Below are 11,083 nucleotides of genomic sequence, written 5' to 3'. Positions count from 1 at the left end.
AGTAAATGGATTCTCTGTGAGTCCGCAGTGCCACCTTTTTGTTGCTCTCATTACCTGGGGCAGCAAGATCAGAGCCAGCCCGTGTATGCCTACACTCCAGTCACGCTATATATGTTTCCTTTATGCTTCTGCTGGATGGTTTATTGTTACGTTCAGTAGAAAAACGTCTCATCAGTTTAATCCCACCAGCTCTCGCTAGCCTACCTTCCGTCACTGCTTCTCCCCCCCAGCACACACACATATTCATTATCCAGTTCTTCATATTCCTATTGCCTACTAACTCTAATTTAAAATTAAGCTTAAAATTTGGTCAAAGTGGCTTTCTTTTCTTGTTTCGTGTTTCAAGCTATTACGTCAGAGAAGGAGGGTTCTCGTTTTGCTGAGCTAAGTCCAAGTTGGGAGTTACTGGTCCAAGTTGTGCTCAGGTGTCTGCAGTTTAAACCAGGTACTTGACATCCCTCAGCACCTGAACTTGCTATCTGCAACATAAGATGAAAAGAAGCCCACCTGGCTTCAGTGTTCTGAGCTTTACCATATTGCTCTTTGCAATTTGGTGCAAGATCTTACGATGGAAAGTTTTGTAGGAACATAATTTTTTTTTTCTGGGTGCTGTTAATGGATCAGCAGTGCATTTTTTTGTAACCACCTCTGTTTACACCAGTCAATAACCAGTGTAAAAACCAGCAAAGGTGAGTGGTGGCAACCATTTTGTGCTCACATTGCACTGCTCAAAATGTGAGGGAAAACCAGTGATTGGGACCAAATGCCTTTGTGATAGTATCCCACCCCTCTGTCCTGTGTATTTTTTCACGCTTCATCTCCATGGGATATATCCATTGCCTCTGCCCAATTGTTCAGTTAGTTTATGCTTTTCTCTGATGCGTACCCATGTCACTTTGTCCTGACCACTTCTCCTACAAGCCTTCCCGTGTTGGTGAGCATTCTGGCCTCCAACCGATTGCTCTCGAGTCCCACTGGAGCGTTACTGTGTCAGAGCAGCTTCTTCCCTGCCTGCTGGCAGGTGAAAATGATTATTCAGACAAGGATGCAAGAAGTTTTACTGTGCTAGTCCAAAGGGAATGGATGTCTCTTGGAATGGCAATGCATTCATAACTAACTTATCTGAATCAAGTAATTCTGCCTCTTGCAGCTCTTTAGGTAGGGCAGGATACTTACCTGTGCATTAGTGCATACAAACGCAGTTTATATCCATGCTTTTCCATTAATGTCTCTGAAAAGGGAGGACACAAAAATATTGAAAGTTCTCTGATCTTTCAGTATTACGGGTGGGCTAGGATTCAGGAAAGACTCTGGATTTGCTTGGATTTAAGCAAAGAACATTGAAAATAGAGACTGAATAGTTCAAAGTAAGTGTAATAGGGGATGAGGCCTCTGCCAAATCAATTGCTAGTTTAAGTAAGCTCAAAAGTGATATCTAATTTCTATTATGTCTGTGATGTCTGCTTGGTGGCCCTGGAAAAAACAAGTTTTGAACTTGAAGAGATTCCCAGTGTACAGCAAGCAATAGCTCTAAAGCAACTAACACTGACCCAAGCCTGCAGATTTCATGCTAGGCTTAGGAAACGTCTTGGGTGCGTTTCTGTGACAGTTGAAGCTGGTTTAGGTCAGAGCTGCAACAAGCACAGTTCCAGCCAGGCACTCGCTTTGCCCCAACACAAAGTTTGTCTGATGGTGAGACAGTTCAAAGAGAAAACCAGAAAATTAACGAACACAAAACTGAAATTACCAAATTGGAAAAAAAAAAAATAAAATCCAGTAATTTTTTTGCTTACTCAGCTGCCTGAACCAATTTGCAGTGGGATCAGGAAAACACCAGCAGCTGACACTGCCGTCCTGCGCCCTGACGCAGCTGGGACACTTGGACAGGTCAGACCTGGCAGCAGTGCTCAGGCCTCTCTCCTGAGCACTAGAAATTAGTTGGCAGCTTTTCTTGCCCTGTGCTTTCTTCTTAACCTTGCTCTCCTTCACGGCCTTTCCATCTTGTCTCCCTCGGTGTGGCTGAAACCTGGCCGGTTTGCATTTTTCTGTTTTCAACTCTATTCTCCATAATTGCCTCCTGTAACTGATGCAGCCTGCTTTCCTGTCACCTACTTTTTCCTCCGGTGAGGTCTGAGGTTTGAAAGTTTGAAAGACTTTTCCCTTTCCTTGTGCTAAAGACAGCATGAGGCCAGGTAGCATTTTCCACCAAAAATATACACACCCATTATACCTAGAGAATAAACAGTATTCAGAATTTGCTGCTTTTATGGACGGGAGTTCTGATATGTAACATGATGATTCAACAGATGGGGCAGGGTCTATTTCTTTTAATGGTTCTTATTTTATTAGCTGTTCCTTGATGACACCTATGCTGGTCTTCTTCATAGGCTTCTTGGCATAGAAAGCCACATCTATAAAAGCAAACAGTATCCAATGCTTATACTGTGGGTGTAGACGCAAGCCTCATTTGAGATGATACTCCCCATGTTCTGAGTTAGTCTCATTTATACAGCAGCAATTTTGCACCCTTGTAGTCATGTAAATGGGCTTTAAAGAAGACACGAGTATAATTTCTAGCTAGCCTCAGGACATGAATTTCCTCCCACTGTTTGAAAATGTGTTACCAAGCTGCATTAGGTTTGGAAATTATTTTTATGCAACAGAACAAAATTGCGTTGAAGCATCTATTGCAAGATTGAAAAATCCCGATGTTTTATTTCTGTTTGCGTCCTGGTTGGCAGTGGGAAGGTAATGCTAGTTTTCTGAGACCATCAAGAATTTCATCACAACTAATGCATCCCTACAAATCATTTCGGCTTTGACAAAACAACATTTTTCAATGCAAATTCATTTTGTTGAATGTTCTCATTGGTTCCAATCATCTTACTTCCATTTTAAGTTCCTTTTTTATGGCTACAGTGCAGTAAAACAGATCTTCATGTTGACCACTAGCAGGGTCAGGCAATGCCAGGTTAGGAATACAGAACTCCTAACATAATGCCCTGCTTCTGCTGCCTCCCTTAAAATACAATTATTTCAAATAATTTTGTTTATGAAAAGCAATACTTTTCAGGTCTGACATCATTCTCTAATTTGCACTGAATGTAATGCAGTATAATGTTCAAAAGCTTTGCTTTTTTTTCTCTCTTTTTTTTTTTTTTTTTTAAGTCAAAAGTTCTGATTGCTCCGATCATCTTTAAAAGGGCAGATGCTGCTTAGGGATAAATCAGTCTACTTGAGTGCCTGAGAGCGCTGTCTCACATTTTCTCATTGGCAAAGTTCCTGAAGTTGTATTTTTAATCTGCAGTTAATTGCACACTATGGACCAATTCTGCCAAGCTTCTCGGCCTAGAGCTTTGAGGTGGCCACAGGAGAGGCAAGCCAGTGGGAAGCAAGCTATTAGACCTCGCCTACCGGGTCGTACAGGCAAGAAGTAAACCACTACTATTCTGATGACATTGCATGGCAGGGTAAGCGTGTATTCTTCAGATATGCTGTTGAGGTTTTTTGACCTGCAGGTTTTTTTTATTGCAAACAAAAACTTTGGCATAAGACAAAACAAGATAACTGATAGTGCTAAAATACATGTACTAGGCATGGATGTCTTCGCAGCGGCAAGCGTTGATGGTAGTCGGTCAGTCTTTGGCTAGCTAGAGGCAATGAGGTGCAGCTGTATTTCTCACTGCTGCCATTGAACATGCTCCTTTGTTCAAAGTTTTCACAGTGCTTTCATCCCCTCCCTGGGGAAATCTGCCAAAGTATTAGGTCCGTTTCACAGACAGGAGAAAGGAAGACCGAGACAGGAGAGTGTTAGTGCCGCAGCCCCATGCGGGCTGTGCGACTCGCCCTTCGCTTCCCTCAGAGCATGCACACTCCTCTCAGGCACCATCTTCATCTCCCCCTGCCCCCCCAGGCCGATGGATTTCACTTTACCTCTCAGGCATTTTACAGGTCTTCCAAATAACTGTTCCCACTCCTGAGCATGATTCCAGTTTACATATTTTTCTTCCTTGATCTCTGTTCACCATTAAAGATCCCTTCCTCTGGAAACTTTCTAATTTCCCAGTTCTTGTCCTCTCCAATTGCTCCCTCCAGCCATCACTCCTGAAGGTGGTATTGCCGAAGAGATTACATCCACTGGGAATAAATTCCTAAATGATGAGGCTTAACCATGTGTGTTTCAATTTCTACACCTTGAAAAAGAATGCAGTAATTTCCCACCAGTCCCCCAGGAGAAGGTTAAGATTAAGTAAACAATGTTTGAAAAGCATTTTGCAGATGTGTCCAAGCATTTCCAGAGATCTAGCAAGAGGAAACCTCTTGTTAAGCTGCATGTCTCAAATCAGTTTTGACAATTATTTTCTTTTTTTCTTTTATAGTTGCAAGCTTATTTAAAAGGAGAAGTGGTGTTCACTTTTTTTGGCACTTGCAGTTTGAAATTCATGTCTGTCACATTCTTTTGGCTTTTCTCTCGTGCTCATTACTATGCCCTCTAAGTGCTTAAAAAACATGAGCTCCTAGGACAATAGAATTTTTAAATTAGTCAGAGTGTGATGTTCAGAGGAACTGAGCGAGCTGAGAACCCCCTGGAATTCATTAGATGCCATATTTAAGCTACGTAACCAAGCTAGATGTTCGCATTTTAAAGATTTTTTTCTTAAGTATTTAAACAGAGCGTTCGGGACCGAAGGGCAATCCCTGGAGAGCCTTTAAAATAGGAAAGGAAGAAAAAGAATTGGGCAAAATTATCTTGCAGCTGGCTTCCGAAACTGATTAGTAATTAAATTGGTAAAAAGTTAAACTCTTGAAATGGTTTAAAATGCAGGTACAGAACAATCTTTCCCAAGGAGCTGGAGTGCCTTTTTCGGGATCCTGCAAAAGGCTGCAACAGTAATTCATTTGATTTAACTGATTTTGCCACCTTTTCTCTGGGAGGTGATAAAGCTGGTTGTCAAGATAGATAAGAACGCTGCATTGTGAACTGCGTGCTCACAATGTTTTCCAATTTCAGCCTTCTATCATCAGGGCTTTTTCATCATCTTCAGGCAAGCTCAAAGTATTATGGTTAGCTATAGTTTGCTATTCTTTTAGTGTCTCAAAGTACACCAGGCACATTAAAGATAGGGAAAGCAACATGCATCCCTGACTAAGAGAGAATTTCTTAATTACTATTTTATTATATATCTTATTACTTTCGAGAGGCTTCGATCAATGCCTTGGCTACTGCACAAGTACAGAGGAAGGCTCCGCCATGGCCAGATGAGTTCATCACCAAAATGGATGATTCAACTGCAACGTAGAAGAAAAGGAAGTTCTTGAATGGGGACCTGAGGCAAACACGGTAGTCCACACTGGTCCAAAGCTGGCCAGCTCTGGAAACACCTTCTTCACCCTTCTTGGAAGCACCCCAGGCCCCCACCCGTGTTGTCGTTGAGGCAGCCTGACTTCTACAGGTAATATCTTCCCTTGCAGCAAGCAATATTAGGACTTCTGTGGGAAAGACACTGAACAACCTTGTTTGGCCAACGTTGGAAGAGTGGAAGGGATGGCTGGAGATGGAGGCACTAAGAGATTTGGCACAGGTCACAGCAAGAAAACATTATTTGGGCTAAGAAGGGATTTATTAAAGGAATGGCTTTCAAAGGCCATCAAAAGTCTTCTGAAGCTCATTGATATCCAATGGCAAGTATTTAAGGAAGAAGAGCAGTTGCGAATAAAATGGCACAGAGAGGAGAAAAAATGGGATAAATGCAGAAAAAAGTCAGTAAACCTTGAATTGCTCAACTGAGAGGAAAATGCAGAGTTTTTTGACAGAGAAGTTTTTAAATTTATTAATTAAAAACCAGCCTATTACCAATGATTTTTCAGCCAGGTTTTTTAGTTCTTCAGAGCTTGTAATACTTTCCAGATTTCTGGGAAATAAAGGCTATTCCTCTTTCAAATACCGATTACTCTTTCAATACCTGTTAGAGAAAGCTAGGCATGACTAAACTATTATTTCAAGAGTTAGTAGATTGTGGATGATAATTATATCCTGTTGAAAACATCCCTAGAGGTAGGGATGAAATGGAGGCAGGGTGAAACAGGGTAATTTGTGACCCTTCACCTGTCTTCAATTATTAAGGACAGCTTGTAACCGAGGACAAAGAAAAATGAATAAGGCTTTGGGCTTCAACCACATGAAACATCTGTCTGCTAAACCAAGCACATGCATCATCACTTTTATGTGCAGGTTCAAGCTAAGCATATGCTGGAGTGCCCTTGCTGAACTGGAGTGGGAATGAGGTGAGTGCCCACTGACGCAGGGAAGATGCCCTGTATCCTCCGCAGAGAAATGACTCTTCTTCCATCCAAAAAAGAAACACAGCTGCTCCTGAGACTGGGCACTACCACCAAAATAACCAAACCACCCAGCCAGAGGAGAGCCTTCCTGTGGGAGTTTGAGATTCCCCAGGGGTGAGGCTGGAGACTGGCTGAGCTGAGGGTGGTGCTGCCCTCCCATGGGCTGCTTTACTAGCTCCAAGGATCCATGCTGGTGTTCAGTGCTCAGACATGCTTTAGACATTTTCTGTAGAATGGTCCCCTACTTCAGGTTTGCTCAAGATTTTGACACTAAACACCAAATTTGATACCTTAGTCCTTTAAAAAAACACTGAAGTGGGACTATTAATTTCGCTAGGAACAAAAGCTTATGTAGGTTTCTTTTTTTGTGTGTAGGAGGTATCCACTCGACCAATTCATCGACTTACTTTTTTCCAGAATAAATTCTGTGATGCTTTTCCTCATATACCCCAGATTGTAAGCCGTCCCACTTATATGCCATAAAGTCTTAATAAATACACATCAGACTTAAAGAGCTTCCACAAATGTCATTATTTTAAGGCAACCTACTCATTCTTCAGAAGTGGAAAGCCAGAAACACCTCCAGTATGAAACACTTACCCATCAAGAGATTTCCAATTCCTTGTTTTATTCCCGAGAGGTTGCCAAGTGGAGAACTCCTGCTTTACAAGCAGGGATTCACACCTGAACTGAATAGCAGACATCCCTAAAGAGCAAAAAGTCAAACTTTCAAGGACGGATAATTTGAACATGGGCACCTCAATATAAACACATATATCATGGGAGAGAGCATGAGGAAAGTGAAGGTTGCTTCTTTGGATTTACATATTTTCACAACCTACTTTAAAATCACTGAATGGCAGCGTGTAACACCTGCATTATTTCAGGTTAATGCATGCAGCAGATTCGAAGAAACAGCAACAGTGTACCAAGGGGAGCTTCAGCTTTTTTTTGAACAGCAACATTGTGTGCCCCGAGCCAAACAAAGTGTGTGGAGCTGAAGACAAATGAGCAGCCAAATGAGCAGTGGCCGCTCGCTGCCCGCCTTACACCTCCAGCAACACTGTGAGCTCTGCAGCGGAGGGGTTCAATTTTCCACCAGAACCACCACCCCCACCAACTCATCCATAGGCTCATGACAGCAACTCCCACCCGAGGAAGCTCTCTCATTTTGTCCTTCAGCTGGGCTCGCTGGCAAAGACCTGCAGGGTCACATCATTGACAAACCGTCTCTGGCAGTCGCAACAACAATTCCTCTTTTGAGGGCTTCAGTGGGACATGAGCCACGCTTGGCATGAGGGGGTTTCCCTGGCGGTAGGTAAGATGCTAAGTGAGGCTCGAGCTACACAGAACGCCACGCTCTGAGCTCTGACAGCGACCGCTTTGCACAGTGACGGTGAGAGCTCTGTGTCTAATTTGGGCAGCAGCAGATGGATCATTTAAGACAGAAAGAGACTGGCACTACCAGCAGAGAGAAGGGATAACGTGTTCCTTCTGCAGCAGAAATCTCACAAGTGACTCATGACTCTCCTGCAGCTCACACTGGCATCCCTTGGTCTTTGTGACTGTGAATGCACATTTTAAAGGTCAGGATGTAGCGCTTCTTCCCCCAGAACCTTTGAGTCCATACTGGCGAGAGTTTTGCTCTGAAGAACATCCAGTGCACACGATGGTTCCTTATGGTTTGATTGGCAGGTTGCTCTTCTCCTTCTCCTGGCCCAAGTGTAGCGATTATGAAATAATCTAGCCAATAAATGTCTCAGGAGGGGTTTGATTCCTGGGTGCTCATTGCATACATAATTATCATGTACATGACTAATATCAGGCAGGCATGGTGCTTAGGGTTTTGCGTGCCTGAGACACACCCACATTCCTCCTGCGAGCCCTCATTTCAGAACAGATTTCAATTAACTTTCATCAGATGTTTAAGGTGGCCTAAGTCTTTGCTTCTTTGTGTAGGTGTTGAAATTTCACTGCCTTACACTTAAGGACGTTCTTCACTGCTAACTAGAACAGCGACTGGTTTGAGCATGTGCTTAAATGGTTTTCTCTCTAATGGTCTTCTGTCCAATGGTCTTATGTCAGTAGGACTTGCGGTGACAGCAGAGCCCTGGCGTTAGCCGAGCTGTGTGCGCAGATTGCCCACGTGCTACGAGTTCATGTGCTGCTTGTTGTGAAAGCACAGAGTGATTGTTCACCTCTAACTCCCGGGAGTCACGGGCATTTCAGCACTGTCCTCGCTGGAATGTTAGAAAGCCCAAAGCTGAATGGTGTTGGAAATCCCATTGCTTTCTTCCCTGACACTGAATTGTCGTCTAGATCAGGGGGCAGCTTTCTGTGCAAATCTCAGTTCTGGGTACAATGCATCCTGGCACCGCACAGTTTATACCAGTTGAACTTGGCATGACCCAATCGATGCAGGCTCTGCCCTGTGACAGCAAAATCCCACTGAGAATTTCCATCAGCGTAAGGAAACTGCTGGCCAGAAGATCCCAAGGGTAAGAATATCCCAGTGTTACCATATCCTTAACTCTCCTAAATTCCCTCGATAACTTTTATTTATTATTTAGGCAACCAGGTCTAGCGGGAGGTGTCCCTGCCCATGGCAGGCGTTTGGAACTAGATGATCTTTAAGGTCCTTTACAACCTAAGCCATTCTATGATTCTGTGATTTTATTTTACATGGAAAAAGCAAATGGATACAGACTGCTCTGTGTACCACAGGCTGGAACACCATGCAGGTAAGCAACCTGCTCCGTTTGCCCAGAAGTTGAAATAGGCCCCCCTGTCTTAGCAGCCTGGTAATGTTTCCATCTTTCATACGTTTCTGAGCTGCATCCAGCTGAAAATAGTAATACTTCACCTTTGACAGTTATGTAAAAGAAAGACTGCGGCCTCAGTTCAGCTTCCCTTGAACGGTGAACTGAAATTTGCAACCGTGTTTCGTAACAGCACCTTTATTGGCAAGCTTGCCAAGGAGGCCTGGGATAGATGACCTTTGCAAATTAATAACCAACGACTTTGGCTTTAGAAATAGTCTTTCATAATGAAGTTGATCCTGAGAACACACCCTCTGCTGACACTGAATTTAGTTTTCAGTAACTTTAAATCCAAAGCTATGTTTAAAGTATTTAAACTGTGCTTAAAATTGTATGTTTACTCCTGCACAGGATGTTAATATAATTAGGACTATGGGTCATCTTCTGCATTTTACTAAAGTCCTAAAATCGTCTGTCTTCATTCCACAAATGCATATTGAAAAAAATGTCATTTCTTAAGCATATCTTTAGTTTTCAAATATAAGCTTGTTCAACTCCTGATGGAAAAGAGGCCCAAAGAAAGAATAAACCAGCTCAAACACTCAAAACCCATCAGAGAAATAAGAATAAAAAAATAAGCAACAACAACTTATTGATTTGTCAGGTTTTATTTTTAGCGAATTTCAAGTTGTCATGTTCTCAAGACTTTTTCTTCCAGGTTTCAGAGCTAAAAGGTAGCTACCTCCTGTTTCACAAAAAGTAAGATACTCAAAAATATGCCAACTGTCATGAGGTAAATGACAAATCCTGAGTCAGCAAAATTGCTCCAAAGATTTATCAGGGAACTTACATTTTCTTCCAGGTTGTTTTTTGTGTGACATTGCCTGAAACGATTCCCTTACACCTTGAAGTTTGGCTGAGAGACCTGACAACAGTCCATGTTACTGACAGTGAATGAAACACATTTGCAAACTTTGTATAAAGAGTTGATCTTCCTACAGTCTGGGAAAGGGAGGAAAGGGAATAAAGAAAGGAGGAAAGGAAGCTTTTTGTTTCCCTATTTACATATCTTCTACTCTATAGTATGTCAGTCCGTGCAAAGATCCTCACTGAGCATTTGTTACAGCTTCTCGTAAAAGTGAAGACACTAATAACAGAGACAGTAGCTGGGGAACAGTATCAACATGAAAAAAAATCCTGATATATATGAAATATATATATATACACACTAGTCTAACTGAAAAAAATATATATCCTACAGACTCACTATCTGATTTTTAAATGGGACAGAGATTAACCTCATTCACATCCTTACAAACCAGTTCTAGCAGATCCTTATTAGTGGTTAGGGAACAAACTGAGGCTATCAAACTGGTTTTATATGTTTCTGAAATTAATGGAAAGTCTTTGTCTGCCTTGGTCAGAAGTCAATATTGAAAAAAAAAAGATAATTTAAAAAATAAAAGAAATGTATGTGGATAGTGTTGAAGGTTACTTTATTAGTTCTTTCTTTAGCTTCAGCATTCAGTCCAGCGTCCCAGTGTTGTGCTTTTTACTCTTCTTAATGGCTTTCTCCCTTCTAAAAGCATTGCTGGAGAAGTTTTAGGCCTGCTGAACAAAAAAACCCCAAAATGCCAATGAAGTCTTTGTAAGACTTTGGTTGGGGGAGGCCGTTACACTCAGAAGACACGTTGCGGCTGCCTGTACACAGTGCGCTGACACACCGAGTACAGGAAATGGGGGCTCCTGGGCTCCTCTGTTCTCCACAGCTCATTCACCCAAACTGTGATGGTCACAGCTGGGCGTAAAAGCTGAACCACCAGCCTGCAGCAACCAGGTTCACAGGAGGATCTAGCAATAAGGACAACATCTCTAGATCAGCGAGGGAGCCTCTGTGCACTCAGGAGGCTCCGAGGCTTTGACCATTTGACCAGGAGTTATGCTGGAGAGGTGGAAAGAGAGCAGGTGGAAGGAGACTCAGA

The sequence above is a fragment of the Chroicocephalus ridibundus genome, chromosome 2 (genome assembly GCF_963924245.1).
Source record: "Chroicocephalus ridibundus chromosome 2, bChrRid1.1, whole genome shotgun sequence".
NCBI classification, from domain to species: Eukaryota; Metazoa; Chordata; class Aves; order Charadriiformes; family Laridae; genus Chroicocephalus; species Chroicocephalus ridibundus.
The sequence above is the reverse complement of the archived record's forward strand: the minus strand, read 5'-3'. Positions refer to the sequence as shown.